This window comes from Callorhinus ursinus, unplaced genomic scaffold, assembly GCF_003265705.2.
Source record: "Callorhinus ursinus isolate GAN/ISIS: 27379988/994484 unplaced genomic scaffold, GSC_fseal_2.0 scaffold3, whole genome shotgun sequence".
Taxonomy (NCBI): Eukaryota; Metazoa; Chordata; class Mammalia; order Carnivora; family Otariidae; genus Callorhinus; species Callorhinus ursinus.
The window spans coordinates 67,174,443-67,194,550 of NW_027397065.1; the positions used below are offsets into that span (position 1 = coordinate 67,174,443).

The 20,108-nt window shown below is 37.2% G+C and overlaps 1 pseudogene; it reads right to left on the minus strand.

Moving 5' to 3' along the window:
• Positions 1 to 4,080: 4,080 nt before the first annotated feature.
• LOC112819782 (large ribosomal subunit protein uL11-like) lies at positions 4,081 to 4,679 on the minus strand (annotated as a pseudogene).
• Positions 4,680 to 20,108: the final 15,429 nt, after the last annotated feature.

Here is a 20,108-nt window from a genome sequence, read left to right on the forward strand (position 1 = left end):
CTCCCATTCCCCTTGCTGTGCTCTCTCTCTCTCTCTCTCTCTCGATGTCAAATAAATAAATAAAATCTTTTAAAAAAACTAATTTTAATCTTAAGAGCCAACTAAAGGAGAGATTGTGTCTCATCCTAATAAGCCTTTTGGTGTTAAGTCACTGTATGTTACTCCGTGTTCCCTAGCTGGAACAGATTGTGAGCATGAGGCTGATTTTTGAATTCTGCAGTGATTTCACTGGCCACATATTCATAAAAAGGGAAAGCCAATAGTTATTCTTGCAAATACTTTCTGTGCTTTTAAAGTACAGAAGTCCTATCTCCCTGTTTCCATTTATGACTAAATTGATCCCCCCCCACAAGAAGGAGGAGGAAGAGGGGAAGTGGGGAAAGAGGCAGAGCAGTCAGTCCATATATGCTACCTGTTTTCTTCACCACTCACTCTTCTTATTCCCAACTTGACATCCACTCTTACAGGGGAAACGGTTAGGCGTCTGCTTTCAGCTCAGGTCAGGATCCCAGGGTCCTGGGATTGAGCCCAGCATCCGGCTCCTTGCTCGGCGGGGAGCCTGCTTCTCCCTCTCCCTCTACTGTTGCCCCTGCTTGTGCTCTCTCTCTGTCAAATAAATTAATAAAATCTTTAAAAAAAAACTCTTGTAACCTTTGATTACCAAATCGAAAGGCTTTTACGTAGTCTTTACTTTTACTTAGTCCTTGTTTTCATGCAGAATATGAAACAGTTGACACTCGGTTGATACTGTTGAACAGCCTCTTTTACTAATTTCTCTTTCCAAGGCTTTGTGACACTGCTTTCTCCTGGGGTCCCATTGCCATCTTCTTTTAATATCCTTTACTACCTCCTTATCTTTTTCCACCCTCTAAAAGGGGCATTTCTATAAATTCTATTCTTGATACTTATTTACTCTGTCTTCAGCAACTCCTTTTATTCTTGTGCTCACCATATGAATTTAACTGTGAGGTCTAGTCCACACCTCTGTGATCTCCCTCTTGTCCCTCTCTGCTCCAACCACACTGGCCTTTTTGGCATATCTTGTATTTGTCAACACAGCTCTCACCTCAGAGGTTTTGCATTTGATGCTCTCTTTACTTGGACTGTTCTTCCCCCAAGTATCTGAATGGCTTGTTTCCTCATCTCCTTCAGCTCTCTGCTGAAATGTTACCTTACAGGTAAGGCTGTAAAACAGTAATTCTTACTCTCCACCCTCACTTTCCTGTCTTATGTTTCTCTATGTTATTTAATACTATCAGACATATACATTTTTTGTTTGCTTATCATCTGTCTCCCCATCCTGTAATATGTACCTCATAAAGGCTGGGATCTTTATCTGTTTTGTTCACTGCTATATTCTCAGTGCTTAGAACTGTGCCTAGCACACAATAGGCCTCAGTAAATATTTGTTGCATGAATGAATGAGTTAGCAGAGTTATAAGAAAGTCAAAACTCTTCATAGCTGATGCCGTAGGGATAATTGCAGTGGGGCATCTTTGTGGGTCACCTCTCAGACTATGGTATGAAGATTTGTGTGGAAGTGATTTATGAAGGCACTTCTCTAGAGATAGTGCTGGAGAAGACAGAAATAATTAGGCAGGAGATAGCCCTGAAACTGACTCCAGTGCTTTTGCCTGGAAAGCTCCTTACGGGTGAGATAAATTCATCAAACATCAGTTTTATAACAGTCCTGAGTTCAGCTGAATTAATTACTTTGTATCATCAACAATTGGAATTTTATTAATATGGCCAAACACAGTTAATTTAGAAAATCAGGAACGTGTGGAAGCCAACTAAGATTTTAAAATGTCATGGTGTTGGCAGGTCTTTTTTTTTTGTTATGTTAGAGTACATAGAATATATAGAGTACATTATTAGTTTTTGATGTAGTGTTCCATGATTCATTGTTTGTGTATAACACCCAGTGTTCCATGTAATACGTGCCCTCTTTAATACCCACACCAGGCTAACCCATCCCCCGACCCCTGCCCCTCTAAAACCCTCAGTTTGTTTCTCTGAGTCCATAGTCTCTCATTTTACCAATAACCAAATGATATGCCACTACAAATCACAAGGTTCTTATTTTGAATTTTCACTATATTCATATTGGACTCTTCTAAGACCAGCATATGGTCTCACCATTATTTTTTATGTCCATAGGCCCATAAATCCCATTAAACAAAAAAAGTCTTCATAAAAATATTCTGTCAAAGGGCTTTCTGTTAACAAAACTAATTTTTTTTTTTTACACTCCTGAAAATTTGTTGTAAAATTCAGAACTCTCTGAAGTCTGGTTAATTCACAGAACATTAGCTTGCTTTCAAGAAAGCAAATATCACAGTGAGTTCAAAGTAAAATGTTCGGGCACAAGAGTATATAGCCATGTCAGAAAAGGCTTTATTTTAAAATACTTCCTTTGAGGAACATTTGTCTAGACATGTCTTCTTGCCTCATGTGAAATTAATAGCTTAAAAAGAACTCTGAGAATGGTTCCAAATGCAAACTTTAAAATTGTTGAATAACTTAATAAGGATGCATTTCATTCCTGGTTTACCAAATATGGTTTTGACAATGCTTCCAACAGTCAAGATGGTTTCTGTAATGGAAAATGCCACATTATTAAATAATAATGGCACCCTAAAAGGAGGACTGTAAATGCTCTTTAAGATATTACCTGCACAGACCATCTATTTAGTATTAGAAAAATAAGCTGATTAGAGTGTCCTTTGAGATCATTAATGGAGCAGGAAAAGGTTTTCTAACTTAGAAAAAGTCCTAAGTCAAAGAAAAAGTCTGAGCCTTTACTCTATTAGCAAATAGAACCGTTCATCTGTGCAAGAATTGGGTGAAATAGGATTTCTCTTTATGAAGTAGGCACATACTTTGATGGAGAAAGTAGACTCACTGAAATTCTACACACAGTATCTGTGTCTCAGATACTCTTGCATATCTTGTCTTATTCAGTCCTCAAAAACAACCTTGTCAGATAGGGATAATTACGTGTATATGACTGATTAAAAAAAAAAAAAACTTCTAAGAGATTCAGAGACTCGTGGCCGAACTGGAATTTGAACCCAAGTCTTATGACTCCATAAGCCCAGTGTTCTTTCCCCTAAACCACACTATCCCATGAGTCTATCCAGTTACCTGAGGCAGAAATGGTATTCACAATCCCTTGGTCAAAAAATATCATTAGCACTGTCACAGATTTCAGTACTCCACCCATATTCCTTCAGAAACTTCTCACAGAAATGTTTATATTCTCTCTGCCTGTTCCAGATCCTATGGCTGTGTAACAAATTACCCACAATTCAGTGGCAGAAGACCAACCACTTATTATGCTCATGGATTCTGCAGTTCAGGAGTTTGAACCAGGCATGGCAGGGACAAAATGGCCTCTGTCGATGATGTCTGGGCCATCAGCCAGAATGGATGGAATCATTGGAAATCCACTTTATTCACATGTCTGTGGTTGATGCTGACTACATGCTTAAATCTTTGTTGGAGCTGTCAGCCAGACATCTCCTTGTGGCCTGGGCTTCCTCATTACATGGTACTTCAGTTCTAAGGGCAAGACTAGCCCAAGAGAAGTCAGAATCAGTCGGGTGTAACACCTTTTTGAAGCTAGCCTTGGATTCACACAGTGTTAGTTCTGCTACATTTTGTTCATTAGAAGTGAGTCATTAAGGCAAGCCCATATTTAAAAGAAGAATTTGACTCCCTTTTGTGGGTAGAGTGTTAGAGAATTTGTGAAGATTTAAAATTTTTAAATTACCACAGTGCTCCTCCACCTGGCTTTGGAGTGCTTTTGCTTGCAAGAGCCTGCCCTCTGACTCCCCTAGAGGATTGCCCTCAGGTCGAGTTACTTTGTTTCCAAGCCAGAAGTACCTGAAAGTTGACATGAGGAAACCCTTTTTCACAGGGTAGAACATAACTCACATTCTGATCCCACAGATTCCAAAGAAGTTACCCTCCACAGAGCTTTGCTTAAAAACATACCCTTGTTTGGTTTCTTTTTTCCCCCTTAATACATTTTTGTACACAAATTTTCTTTTCTTTTTTTTTTTTTTGGTCGTCAAATGATCCTTTATGGAAACATTTTCCTTTGTAGTTAACTAGCCGGGCATTCCAGCGCACCACTGTTGATGTCATCTATGATGTCATGAGGGTGGCAGCCATCTACATTGCAGCCCACAGACTGGGCAGTCCCCAGGATCTCTTTAATGGTTCCAGAGAGTTCTCTCGCTAAAGATCAGTGTCTCATCTGTCGGGCAATATTGACAATCTCATCAAAAGTGATATTTCCACTGTGCTTAATGTTTTTCTGCTTCTTTCTGTCTCTTGGTGGTTCCTTGAGGGCTTTGATAATCAGGGCAGAGGCAGAAGGTACCACTTCAATCTGGGCCTGTCTGTTCTGAATGGTCAGTTTCACCGTAATCCTTAGACCCTTTCAATCACCGGTTGCCTTGGCGATGTCATCACCAACCTTTTTTGGAGACAGACCCAGAGGGCCTATCTTCGGGGCCAGGGCAGACGTGGCACCGACTTCGCCACCGGTGCACCTCAGGTACACGACTTTGATCTCGTTGGGGTCGAACTTAGGCGGCATGGCGGAGGTGGCTGGTGTCGGATGAACCCGGATTCGGGACGACCGAAGAAAGTTGCACCTTTGCCTCCCCGAGCCGAAAGCCAAAAGCTGTACACAAATTTTCATCTCATGGTCCTTTCTCAGGGAACTCAAAGTATGACAGGGATGACTAGCATATCTGCAAAATGATTCTGACTTTGAAAGGCAAATTCTGATAGTACCATCTTTGCTGTCCCTAATCTGCCCCCAACATGTAGCACATAGTCATATATCCTAAAGAGTTTTGCCAAGATTTATTAATTCACAGATTCTGACCATCACGAAATATTTGGAAATACTTTCTATTTTAAAGATCTGAGCCTCTTTTGATTGTTGAGAGGTTCAACAAGTATTTTTATTAAGCTTTCTTCTCTAGTTAATTTCCTAAAGACATATTCTCTTTGTAGTAGAGCTTTAGATTTCTCTGAGCAATCAGTTGAACTTTTTCCCAGTAATTGCATTTGCATACATTATTTGTCCATTAAAGCAGAGAAAAAATATGTTCAATAGAATTTGCTTTGAAAGGCAGTGGTTATGACAGTGTCGATTCTAGGTACCATCACTAAAGACAGAGATGCAGTCATACGTAGTGAATAAGTACTTATGGAAGAAACAGCATGAAGAAGGGAGAGAGAGCAGAAGGAAAAGGGGAAGTGAAAGAGCAGGAGAGAAAATGGAGGGGAGAGTAGGAGAGAAAAGAAGGAAAGGGGGTAGCAAAGAGAAAGTGACAGTATATTTTTCAGTGATTTCTTCACAGTGATCTCAGAATTTTTCATTGAATCTGCAAATCACAATGTGGTTCATGTGTTTGGGTTTCCTGCAGAAGCAGGAATGAAGAAAAATTTTGTGTTAAGTTTGTGCAAGATGCTGAATCTAATTGATGCTGGAATGAAAACAAAAGATCCACTAGATGTTTGTCAGATATTTGCAGAGGTCATTGGGAGGCCACTGGACATTCCAGGTTCTGAAACTGGGGGTTTGGCACACTCTGTAAGGGTCAGGGCAGTCCCAAGTGACATCTGGGTTACATTTGTTTTTTCTCAATGAAGGGATGAGAGCAAAATGCCTTGTCATCACTGGAACCGCCACAGAGTAGCCTGGCATAATGGTAAACTTTTTAATCTACTTTATGAAGGTGGTTCAGTCTGGACGTCTCTCAGGATTGTTGCCTTCAAATTTTTAATTTAGTGAAAACCTATGGCAACTCACAATTTCTACTTAAAGCAGCACTTGTGGTTCAATGAGTGAGAAGTTTTCCCAAACTAAATTTTCTAGAATCTTCATTATTAAGTGGCAGTGTTGTAGTATAGATTGAGAATATTCCCTATTTCTTGTGCTTTCAGAAATATCTAGAAGGCAGGTAAATCATGTTACTTTGCCCATTTTTAATGAAATTTAATTTTCACTTGCCAGTGGTTCCAAAACAAACCCCTGAACTACCAATACTTCATACTTCTAACAGCAATGTAGAAGCAGTGTGGAATTAGAAGTTAAATTCAGAGACATTCATTTTGGTGAGACCAGGCCTACCAGTCAGGGTTCTTTGACATAGTCAAAAGGGTTGAATTGAATAAATTTTGGAAGAGGTTATTTACAGAGCTGTAAGCAGCGCCAGGGCAACCAGAAAGGTGTGATTGAAGTACACAGGGACTATTAACAAGAAACCATCGTCACTACCGAGGCCTGAAGAGGCAACAACAGACAACAGTTCTACCAACAGAGGCTGATGTGAACTAAAACTGTGGGAAAAGGCTACCTGAGAGGAACTGTGGCCTTAGGGGCTCAGCAACTACAAGAACTGTAGTACAACAGGGAGAGAACAAGAGAAATGAATATCCCAACCTTTCTCCAATCTCCCACTGGTGCTGCTCATTGGCAAAACCTAAAAGAAAGCCAGAGAATAAAGGACCGTGGTTAACTACTCCATAGAGGTCAGCTCCCAGCCCAAAACAAGGCAGAAAAGCTGAGAAATTAGGGGAAGGAGGTTGCTAGCAAATGGAAAATAACCAACATATCATGTCTAGAATATCATTAAAATTGTTTCTTTTTTCCAATGCTGTAGGAAGCTCTCATTTCTTTTAAACCTACCAACTACAACCCACCTGAGTTTTACCAGGTTGAAATAAACATGAAACTACAGGACAAAATTGGATAGAGCTATATTGTTAGGGGAAAAAATCCTAAAATAATTTACAGACTTATAAGCTCCTAACTGACTTGAAGCTTCAGTAGTGGAAATAACATGCAAACAGAAATTGAATGCAGGAGAAAGTTCTAGCTCTACCTAGAACCTAAAACCTAGGCCTCCAGTCAGATTTGGGAGAGACCTGAGAACACACCATCCATCTCCCTTGTTCTCCATGAGACAGCATGATCGGAACATGTCGCACAACTAGAGCTATTGAATTTTAACAGCTCTTGTGTCATGCTTAGTAAAGGAATACTCTCACTTCAAAATGCAGACATGTATAAGTTTAAAATTCCTACATGGAATACTTTGGACATCTTATACAATAAGATACTGTTGGATCTACTAGATATGTTATTTTAGGAAAATGCAGACAGTTTTATTATCAAAAGAATCTCATTTCTTTCAGAAGAATGGTTACATTAGGTAAGAGTTATAAACATTTTTCTCTTATTTTTTAGTGTAATATTTTTTAACTTAGTGCTGGTTTCTGAACTTCTTTCTTTTTTGAAAGGACAAAAACAATTACTTTACCACCTCATTCCTATATAGTTTAAATTATATTGATCATTAGTAGAGTAACTATATAAATTTATCTCCCAAGCCAGGACACACTTGAAATTCTATAACTTTTGATGTGCTTGTTGACTGAAAAATAAATTTTATACGATTGGTAGAACTACAAAATAGTTCTATTCCCAGACTATTTCCAAAATCAAAGTTCTAGCTTCAAAAAGTGAAAATAACATATCCATGCCCATTAAAGTGAAAATTTTAAACTTTCTATTGATTGTCTGAACATCAAAAATTACATGAACAGAATAATTATTCTCAATTCAGTTACTATACTTTAATCTGTTTCTTAACCATATCCATCTCTATTACTGTGTCTCTAACTTTTTTGAAGAGTATGTTTTAATATGGCCTTGTTTTTAAAAAAAAACTCTTTCATAAAATTGTTTTATCATGTCTTCATACTACATTTTTGGGGTATTAAATTTGAAATTGTTAAGCTCATAAATTGACATTTCTCTGTATAAGAAGCTTACTTGATTGCAAGTATTAATAATAATGCTTCATTAAGAAATTAGAAATCTGAAATGCTAAACCAGAAGGGATACTGGAACTAAAGGTATAAACTAAGGCTTACAATCACCCCTGTATTCACTAGAAGGTATAATTCATAAAATTTATGATTATCAAAATGACAAATACACAGATATTCTTTACTCTTTAGCCATGTCCACACATTAAATCCATGTACCAAATGGGAGTCCTTTTTTATTGTTATTATAGTGGTTGATCATTAATATTTGATCAGATATGTTTGTTAAAAATAGAACAGCTCTACATACTATGTCATCAGGGAAATACACATTAAAACAATGATGAGATACCACTATATGCCTATTAGAATGGCCAAAATCCGAAACACTGACAAAACTAAATACTGGTGAGGATGGGGAGCAACAGGAACTCTCATACTTTGCGGGTGGGTATGCAAAATGGAATAGCCATTTTCAAAGACAGTTTGGTGGGGGTTTTTTTACAACATTAAAAATTCTTACTATACGATACAGCAAATGCACTTCTTAGTATTTACCTAAGGGAGCTGTAAGCTTATGTCCACACAAAAACCTACACGCAGATGTTTATAGCAGCTTTGTTCATTATTGTCAAAGCTTGGAAACAACCAAGATTTTTTTCAGTGGGGGGATGGATAAACTGCAGTACATCCAGACAATGAAATATTATTCAGCACTAAAAATAAATGAGCTATCAAGCCATGAAAAGACACAAAGAAACCTTAAATGCACATTACTAAGTGGAAGAAATCAATCTGAAAAGGCTATATACTGTATGATTCCAACTATATTACATTCTGGAAAAGGTTAAACTATAGAGATAGTAAAAAGATCACTGGTTGCCAGAGCACAGAGGATTTTTGGAGCAGTGAAAATACTCCGTATGTATTATAATGATGCAAATATTTTATTATACATTTTTCCAAATCCATAGAATGTACATCAAGAGTGAATCCTAAGGTAAACTATGGACTTTAGGTGATTATGATATGTCAATGTAGATTCATTCTTGGGGAAAAAAAAGTACCATTCTGGAGAATGATAATGAGGAAGACTATGCATGTGTGTGGGCAGCAAGTATATGAGAAATCTCAGCACCTCCTTCTCAATTGTAGCAAACCTAAAACTGCTCTAAAAAAAAAATAAAGTCTTTTAAAAAATTGAACTTTCAAGGAGCATGAAGTATATATTCCCTGCTGAGTTGGGTGTCTGGAGGTTCTGTATTCTTAATCAATGGAACTCTTTGACCTTATATAATTAGGAACTCAGGGGTCAATCACTATCCAGACTGCCACAGACTACTGTACTCTAAATTTCTGGTTTTGTATTCAATAATAATTAAAGATTGTACTCATCCATATCAGTATTTTCAGAGTATAAAATTTCTCATGTCATAGAAGAAAGAGGTAAACTTAAAATCAATTAGATATGAAACATAAAAAGTTGTACAGGGATGATTTGGTTTCTGTTGATCTCATGGCCTCTTTAACTTTGCCAGTATATAAACCTACCCTCACTTGGTTCCCATTACCATAGGAATATTAGATGTTTTAGATTTTCTTAGAGCAAGATGCTGAACTGATAAACACGAACTAAATTTCTTGCAAGGAAGAGAAAGACATTAAAAGGTGGAGATGAGAAGGTTCCAAAGATGAAGTAGGCTACCTTCTAAATTTTGCCTAAGGACTCATTGTTGAGCTCTGATGTTATAGACTGCTCACCATAGTATTAACACAAACTGGGAAAATAAGTCCTCCAGAGATTGACTTGACCCATTTTAGTTGTATAATTGCAACTTCACATTTTCAAATTCTGGTATAGTTGTTTCTGTAGTGAGGCCCACAAGAGATTTTAGCATCTGAACTTTTAGTATCAAAGTTCATATAAATGGTTACCTGTTCCAAGATGGAATTCTTGGTATTTCTAAAATATTTTCCTTTAGTGATATAATATTTATCTTTTTTTTTTAGAGGTGGGAAGGTGCAGAGGGAGAGGGAGAGAGAGAATCCCAAGCAAGTTCCATGCCCAGCTCAGAGCCCAATGTAGGGCTCGATCTCACAACCCTGAGATCATGACCTGAGCTGAAATCAAGAGTCAGATGCTTAACTGACTGAGCCACCCAGGCACCCATATAATATTTATCTTTTACTGAAGTACAAATGAGGAAAAAATCATCCTCATTCCCTTACCCCTCTCCATTCCCCTAAATAGTTGTTTTTCTGCTGAAATGAATGGAATTCTACAAATTCCCAAGTCTTTCAAAATAATGCAGTTTTTTTTATTAAGTTCAACTAGCCAACATATAGTACATCATTAGTTTTTAATGTAGTGTTCAATGATTCATTAGTTGTTTATAACACCAATTTATATGACAGACACATCTTTTCCTTAAATTGGCTGAGCATTTTCATTTACTCAATGGGAAAAATATAAATAAAAGTGTGTAGGGAAATACTACATGTTTCCTGATTAGGAACATTATGAATTGCTCAAAACAGTTTTAGATCCTCTTGAATTGACTTTATTGTCCTTTCATCTGCCTCACACTTTAGCGGAAATGTTTTCTCTAAGAGCCTTACTGACTATGCTGATTCCTCCAAAAACCTTTTTCCAAATATCTTTTCATTATTGATTTCTAATTTAATTTTCTTATTTTCAGAGACTATGCTTGGTTTGATTTCAGACATATTAAAATTTGTCAAGACTTGTTGTATGGCCCAGAATATGGGCCACAAGAACATAAAACTATTGTTATTCTATAGAATGTCTATAAGTATGAAATAGGTAAGATGGTTGACAGTATTGTTCACATTTTTATAATCTTATTCATTTCATGTATGTATGTTTGAATAACTGCTGAGAAAAGAGAGTTGAAACCTTCACCTAAAACTGTAGATTTGTCTAATTTCTCCTTTCAGGTTTGTCATTTTTTACCTCATGAATTTTGAAGCTCTGTTATGGGGGATGTGCACATTTAGAATTACTACCTTTCCTGGCCCATTTTTAATTGACCTATTTATCATTATGAAATATCTCTCTTTATCTCTGATAATATACCTTATTTGAAAGCAATTTTGTCTAATGTTAAAATAGCCACTCCAGCTTTCTTTCTACTAGCTGCTCATGGCATTTATATATCCATCATTTTACTTTAAATCTACCCATGACCTTATGTTAGAAGTGGTTTACTTTTAGGGGTGCCTGGGTGGCTCAGTTGGTTAAGCGACTGCCTTCGGCTCAGGTCATGATCCTGGAGTCCTGGGATCGAGTCCAACATCGGGCTCCCTGCTCAGCAGGGAGTCTGCTTCTCCCTCTGACCCTCTTCCCTCTCATGCTCTCTATCTCTCATTCTCTCTCGCTCAAATAAATAAATAAAATCTTTAAAAAAAAAAGAAGTGGTTTACTTTTAGACAGATATGGTGGAATCTTGCTGTTTTATCCATAATGACAACCACTGCCCTTTACTTGGAGTATTTAGGCCATATCATTTTAATGTAATTATCAGTGTTGTTGAGTTTAGAACTACCATCTTTCTATTTTTTACTTTTCCCAATTTTTGCCCTTTTCCTGACTTTTTTAAAAATTTAAGTATTTTCTAGAATTCAGTTTTATCTCTACTACTAGCTTATTCATTTTTAGTGGCTTCTTTAGGTTTTACAATATGGGTTTTTAATTTACCTATCACGTTCTACCATCAAATAATATTATACCACATATGTATAAGAACCTCACAACACTACATATATATTCCCCCATCTCTTTGCTATTGTTGTTATCTACTCTGCTTCTATAGGTTACAAATCTCAGTAATTATTTTTACTTGAAACAATTATCTTTTAAAGATAATTTTAAATGCTAAATATCAATTTCTTACCCACATTTTTACTATTTGTGGCATTTTTCATTCCTTTGTGTAGATATAGTTTTCTATTTGGTGTCATTTTCCTTCTACTTGAAGAATATCTTTTAACATTTCAAAAAGTATAAGTCCTCTGACAATGCTTTTTCCTTTAGGTTTAATAGAATTTTTATCTTTCATTTTAGAAGGATATTTTGCATAGAATTCCATGTGGATAGATTTTTTTTTCTTTGAACACTTAAACCTGAATCAGGATTAGGTTTACCTGTGAGTTAAATACTAAAAATAAAAGTGACATGCACAAGAAAAAGTACATTTCTCCTTTATAGTGGAGGCCTATAGTCTAGGGTTTATAGAGTGGCTCTACTCCATTAAATCCTCAGAGGTATACACTATCTCATTGACCTACTACCTCTAAAATGTGGGGCTTTTGGGTCCAAATCAAATGTGAGTCAAAATGTGGTGCTATTTGGTTCACATTGGTTTCATTTGTATGCTAAGCAACAGATGAAGGAGAGGATGAAGAAGAAAACAAGAAAAGCGTGTAGAGATAAATTATTTTTTAAGACAGTTTCCCAAAAGCTGTTACATAACACTTCAGCTTAAAGTTCGTTGGCCAAAAATTATTCTCTTAGCTACACATATTGCAAAAGATGCTGGAAAAAAGTATTCTTCATTTTGAGCATGCATGTGCCCACCTAAAAATGATGGAACTATGGGAAAAGTCAACGAAAGATTATTAGGGGCAAACTGGTGGTCTCTGCCAAACTCCCCGTTATGGTACCATCAATCCCAATAGATTATTCATATCTAGATTCTTACATTTTACTCCCTTCGTTATGAGTTTTCCCTGTGCCAGTGCTATTCTGTTCTAATTAACATATACTTACTGTCTTTGTATCAGGTAAGAGTAAGCCCATTATCCTTTTTTTCCCAGATTTTTTGGATTTGTATTGAACAATCCATAATAATGTGAGATTTTTATATACAGAATTTTTATTTAAGAGGTATTCAGTGCTTTGAAGGAAATACCTTAATAAATATCCTAAGAGGTACCCAAGTCACTGCAGGACACCAAAACATCAGAAAAGAAGGTTCCCACTGTTTAACACAGAAGAAGATTGTGGACTTTGGAAGGGAAAATTCAATCTGAGAGGGATTGAATAGAAAGCATTTACAATGGTGGGATGTAAATCCTTCTTTTGCAAATATTCTTCTGATTTTAGTTTAAGTCTGCTGAATATACTAATTCTTGAAGAGACAGATTTCAGTTGTAGAAACTAAAGAGGAGCTGAGTATCAAAGTGAGATGAGTGTGCTGTAGGGGAAAAAAAAACTGCTCAAAGATATAGGGCCCCAAAACAAAAAAGTTCATGGGATATAGATCCCAGAAATTTATAGAAATCTTAGGAAAGGTTTAGGACTTTGTTAGATTATGAAATTAATGGGTTGAGGCAATCCTAAAAATATCTCACAGGTTGAGGAAACTCCATCAGATATCTGGGTTTTGAATCATTTTATCAAACCCCCCACTCCATGTATAAAATACAATAAAATCCCAAGTCATTTAGTAGTATTTTACTCAGCAGCTATTAAATTTATAGATTAATCTATGTGAATTGACATCTTCGCAATATCTAGACCTTTCTTAAACAAGACACACATTTTTACTGATTGAAGAAGAAAACCAAAGCATTTTAATTTTCTTTTTTTAAAAGGTTTATTTATTTTAGAGAAAGAGATAGAGAGAGAAAGCATGCATGAGAGTGGGGGGAGGGGCAGAGGGAGAGGGAGAGAATGTCACGCAGACTCCATGCTAAGTGCAGAGCTCGACATGGCGCTCAGTCTCATGACCTTGAGATTGTGACCTGAGCCGAAATGAAGAATGGGACACTTAACTGACTGAGCCACCCAGGTACACTATGAAGCATTTTAATTTTCTTCTTACAGAAGAAATTTATTGCTGGGTTTTCTCTCTGTAGTTGCAATTGTGAAAGGCATATTTACATTATATTTTTTATAATTGTTTAAATATAGAAGAACTATTGATTTTTGGATCAATTTTATAAATAATGACTTTTCCTGAATTATAGTTATTAGCTAAACTTTGCCACAGCACAACAAATGGATTCAAGAATTTTAACTGTATACAATGTGTGAGATACTATTGTGAGGTTAATGAGGCAGGTCTATATAGGTAGCCAGCTGGGAGCTCTAATATCCACTTATGAAATCCAAATTCATCCCAAGTCCTGATGGCAGTTGCCATTCTCACTTAAATTTAATGAAGAAAATTCTGAATCTGGTGGCTGGCTGGAATTCACAGCAGAGCCAGCAGTGATTCCAAATTTCTTTGTTATTTGGTGCCTCTTTTGTTAGCCAGATCTGGGAATGTTGGCCCATAAGAATTATGAGGACATAGGGACTCACATTGTGTTTCTCTTTGTCTTTAGACACCGGGTTTCCTGCCATATACCTACCTGCCCCTCCACTCTATGCCCCAGCCCCCCACCATAAGATGAGAACTACCCCCATGTAAGAGTGAGAATTAGAATGAGTTGCCAACCATACGATATCTGAATTTGGGTGATTCTGGGTTAGCTAATGACACAGTTTTCTTTGCTGCAATTGGAGTCACTACCTGATTAAATTTATGATAATTATAAGTTGTCTTTCATTCTCAAGATCCATCTGTGTTCTGCACAGGCCAACTAGTCAAGTTGAAGAGAGATGTGGTAGGCACTAATCTCTATAATCTTCCAGGAATACAGTATTGTTTTGGATTTACTATTTTCAAACTTTTTTTTTTATTTATTTGAGGGAGGGAGAGAGAGGGAGAGAGCATGAGTTGGGGCGAGGAGCAGAAGGAGAAGGAGAAGCAGACTCCCCACTGAGCATGGAGCCCATTGTGGGGCTTGATCCCAGGACCCTGAGATTATGACCTGAGCCAAAGTCAGATGCTTAACTGACTGAGCCACCCAGATGCCCCAAGAGTTTACTATTTTCATAGATAGAAGCAGTCCTAATGGCTTACATTTGACTTTTTCTACCTTCATGTGTCAAGGAACCACTATGGCTCCTCTGCCAATGGCTGAGTAATGTTCTTCCCATTATGCATCCCAAAACTTAGGAAATAACTACGTAGTGAATCCAGGGACCCACTGGGTTCATTCACTGTACAGTAGACCTGAGCCAAAACTCCATGGGTCATCTGATAGGAACACAATGATATTTTGGTCTCCAGGAATAGTGTCAATTTGAGGCAGTGTGGCCAGAGTGATAGGGCTGCTTCTACTGGCAAAAATTGTTTGAAGGAATTTAGGTATTCAGAGACCCCAGCTTTATTAGAATCTGCCCAAATATCCCATAATAATTTTCAGACTACCACTTCTTCCCAATCGGCATCTTAACTTTAACAAATGAGACTCTGTGAGTTTGAGAATTCAATTTGTCTTATAATTCAGCTACACATAGGATTGGACTTTGGGTTTGGTTTTCAAAAATATCAGCCTTGCAACTACAGGAGATTGCAGTTTCTTTCAGAGTAGTTGTAGAATCAGTATTTTGAGCTGGGAATTTAAAGCCTTGCTTTCATGATTGTCTTTCCCTAAATTCTCCAGCACACTTAGAAGCAATCAACCAACTCCGTTATACTTATTTTCACTGACCTTTTCTGTGGCAGAAAATATTTTGTAACCCAAAGCCTTGCCTTCTATAGGCACATTATTACAGATGTCTGCAGGTAATAATTTGAGTAACTGTTTTGCCACTGCGTGCCATCAACTACCAGTGTTGCCTTTACCATTAGAAATATTCGTTAATGCCTTTAAATGTAACCAGATCAGAGAACCAAAAACCCCAGAATCAATTTAGGAACTCATGTTTAAGATTATGTTCTTTAGGAACGGATTTTCATACTAAATTCTGTAACATTTGTGGTTCAATCAGAGAGGCAGAACCAGTAGGACTGTGTGTTTGTTTAGGGGTGTGTGTGTGTGTGTGTGTGTGTGTGTGTGTGTGTGTGCGCACGCGCGCGCGCACGCGCGCGCTAAGAGAAGTAATACAGCTACTCCAATTTTAGGTTTTCTTGAGACTCCTTCACTGATCCAAGTGTTACTTAAAAGTCTGTTGTTTAATCCTCAAATACTTGAGGGATTTGCAGCTATCTTTCTTTATAGCTATCTTGTTGTTGATTTCCAGTTTAATTCCACTGTGGTCTGAAAACACTTTGTACGAGTTCTGTTTTTTAAGATTTCTTTTATGTCTCAGAATGTGATCTATCTTGGTGAATGTTCCATGTGAGCTTAAGAAGAATATGTATTCTTCTGTTGTTGGATGGAAGAATCTATAAATGTCAATTAAATCCAGTTGACTGATGGTGCTCTAACAGCTCTTTCCTTACTGATTTTCTTCCTGCTTGACGTATCAATTACCAAAAGAGGGCTGTTGAAGTTTCCAACTATAATAGTGGGTTTGTCTATTTCTCCTAAAGGTCTATTGGTTTTTGCCTTGTGTATTTTTATGCTCTATTGTTATGTACACACTGGTTAAAGATTATGTCTTCTTGGAGAATTTACCCCTTGCTTGCTTTGTCTCTTCAGGCTTTTTTTTTTTCCTTGCCTGTTAGCATAACTTGTGATTTTTGTTGTTGTTGTTGAAAGCTGGACATGATGTATCAGGTGATAGAAACTGAGGTAAATATGCCTTTAATGTGAGGTTTTATATTAATCTGGCTGGGAATTTGGTTGTGTCCAATGTTTGTTCTAAGTGTAGATGCCAAGAGCCTTGGATTTCCTCTAGTGTCCTTGCTTTTGTTTCTCCTGTTATCTTTGCATTTCCCTAAGAATCCCTTTTATAAATAGAGTTTGCTACTTGAAGCTCTTTCATCTATAATCCACTGTTATCATACTGGAGCCCTGTCAATGTGGGAATAATCTGGGGGCAAAATTCTATAATACTATGATTAAATCTGGCTTTTTGTAGGTTTATATCCCTGGGTTGTGACCTTCACAAGTGTTTATTGTTGTTGTTGTTTTTTTTCCCCCTCTTAGGTGAGTCTGGAAGTCTATAGGGAGCTGGAGTTGGGTAATTGCCCTTCCCTCAAGTGGAATAAGGCTATGGCAATCTTTTCTTTTGAAGAATAGGCCTTTGTTATGGAGAATGCTCTGAGTATGTTTCAAAATGGTTACTTTTCACCCCTCACTGCCAGAAACCCTAGGGGATTTTTATTGTTTTTCACCTGAGAATTGGTGAGGTTCCTGGAGGTAAAAGCCGAGAAAGGCAGATTCCCCCTTAGACTGTGACCTGCAGGAATTTTTCATTCAGGAGCCAGCAGTTCATCAGATTTACCACTTAAGTGTTCCTACTGATGTGGTTTGGAATATAGGTGAGGTCTGGTGGGGTGAGGTCCAGAGCTGACAACCAAGAAAGAATTCTTGAGACGTCTTTGGTGCAAAATGGTGGTTTTATTAAAGCATGGGGACAGGACCCGTGGGCAACAAGAGCTGCTGCCCTGGAGTTATGAGGGGTGGCTCGTTATACACTTGGGAGTTGGGGAAGGGAAGGGAAAGGGAAGTTTCAAAACGATTTTCATATGTTAAAGACTCACAGGATATCAGAGGCCTTGCCATTGTCAAGTTAGGGTTGTTTTTCCCTCCAACAAGGCATTAACCTTAAGATAGTTGGAAGTTTCCTAGAGGAATATCATGCATGTCCCACCGAGCTCATGCTTTGTCTTCTAGCCTTCTTTGCCTTAGCTAGCCTCCTACTCCCTCATCACTACCAGTTTGTGACGTTAGCAGTCTCTGTTCCAGGTAAACTGATCTCAGCTATGGTCCTCTGTATTTGCCTGTCGCTGCAGAGGGTGTGATTAGTAATTTGCCTTGTGACCTCCTTCTCTAATAGGCCCAAGGAGAGTCACTGATCTGCAGTTTGTTGAACCATTTTCTTGTAAGTACAGGAGTGATGACTTTTAAGTTCTTTACTAGTGGAGCTAAAACTGGAAGTTGGATTCTTTTTGTTGAATACTTTAAGTCCAATCTTTTCAGTAGAATATGTCTCAGTAGTGATCATTTTCTGTGAAATTATCCTAGAACAGTATACTGCGCTTGCAAATGGCAAATTCAGTTCTTTCATTTTATCTTTGAAATTTTTTTTCTGTTCCATTATTTCTGTATACTCTACCTCAAGGATAGCAATTTGTCTATATATTGGTCTCTGTTGTCTATCACCATAGCTCCTCTTTGTTTCCTTTTATCATTTTGTCTATTTTAACTGTATTGTGTTACATTTTCTAGGGCTCTTCATCAGCTTTTGTCTTTTGCTTTTCTCATTCATTAATTGCTGTTCATAAATAATTAATTGGTTTTAATATAATTTTGCCTCCAGTTCATTCTCCAGTCTCATTTTACCATATTTACCATATTTTGTCATTATTTCACCATGGTTTCTTCTTTCAAAAATTTCATCTTTTCTTTAATTTTATTTAATTCATAAAGATTCTTTTGATTACTGGTGTCTTCATCCAGAGTGAATTATTTTTCTGGGTTGAATATGTGCTTACATTTTATTTGTTGTTTTGTTTTGTTTTGTTCTCTTGTTTTGTTTTGGTATAATAGCTCTTTTTCACTTTTCCATCTCTTTTCCCAAATATATGGATAGTTTCTCCTTGCCAACTTTCTACTTTATCTAGTCTTTTTTGTAATCTCCCTCAACCTTTGACTCAATTCTGTATTTGGCTTTTTATTTACCTAGAGGAGGAGAGTGGTAGGATGGAGGTGAGAGAGAAGAGCTAGAGGTGTGCCCTGATTCCATTCACATATTTTGTCTTTAATCTCTTTCTTTGGAAGTTTGTTAAACATCTTTTGCTAAATTTTCCTCTTGTTTCTTTGGGGGGCACCTCCAGATCCATGGTGGTAATTGACTATTACCCCATTTTTAGAGTGAGTCCTTCAGTTTAGCTTCATTAAGTCTTTGGCTGTCTGAAAACACCACTACTGAACTCACCATTCCCCAGCCATCTTTTGTTCCCTGCCCACAGTTGTGGTTATGTTAGGGAAAAACTCAAAATTCAGAAGTTCTTCCAACAATCAATGTGATGCTTTTTAGCTACAATGGAAAAGTATCCAGTGGTTTGAGGAGTGGTATTTTCCTTTTATTCTCATCTTTTATTTTGCCAAACTTGTATTTATTATAGACAATTAGTTCTGGATAATTCTTTCTGAGGTATTTCTCTCATGTTGCTCTAAGCCAGAAAAAACAAAATTCTGACTTTTTTTAGTTATTTCAGCTTCTCATTCACCTACCTTTCAATCCTTTCCCCTGGGCCATCAAGAGACTTTTCAGGAATTTGTCCACTCACTTTCTTCCCCATGATACAGCTCTGCTTGTTCTCTCTCTCTCTCTTTCTTTCTCTCAGTCTCTCTCTCTCTCTCTTATATTTGAATGGGGAGGTAGTAAGCAGGGAAATCTTGCATTCTTCTCAAAATCTTCATTGTTCAAAGATACTCTATAAAATTTAGAATTCATGTTAGAGTACTATTCTTGTTAGAGTACTGTTTTCCTTGTTAGAGTACTACTTCTGTTTTCTTTGTTCATGTTACTTATATTCATTAATGGTTTAGGGTGGAAGCTTCTGTAGTCCTACATTTACTCTATTGTCTTTCTAATAAGTCCTTTAATATAATTCAGTATCTCATGTTGATCAAACAACCTGGGTTTTTTAGAGGAGAACTGCTATGAAGATGAACATAATGCACACCTTAATGTGAGTTGTCTTCCAGTGTGGTAATTTGAATAATTGGAAAAAGAGGCTGAGTAATTGCAATCCGCTCATGTACTGAGGGTACTGAATGGATTTTAGTCATTACTATCAATTTTTTCCATGACTAAATTTCTAGTGGTCTCATTGATTGTGTTGAATTAATTACAAAGACACAAACGAGGGTCAGATAGGGAATAAAGGGAGGACTATGTAATTCACACATCTGATAGGCACCACTCTCCTGCCAATCCCTATCCCCATGTCCAGATATATGAAAGTTTACCTGGGTCTCTGAAATGACAACTTACCCAAAAAGACATTTCATCTTGGAGATGAGGGTTCTTTAAAACAGATGCAGTGATGTTGAATGCAGGCAAAACTATGAGATAGGTGAAGTTTGTTGTCTGAGTCTTTTAATCCTTTGTTTCCTGGATCACAGGCTTCTCAAGATCCTTGTATCCTACCTTTGACAAAACCTGTCTCAATTTTTTTTTTTTTACTCTGAGGAATAAATAACTGGTGAAGGACCTCACCCAGGGAGTATTTGCATTTAACTGGGATTAAATCCTTAAGTAAAACAAAGAGTTA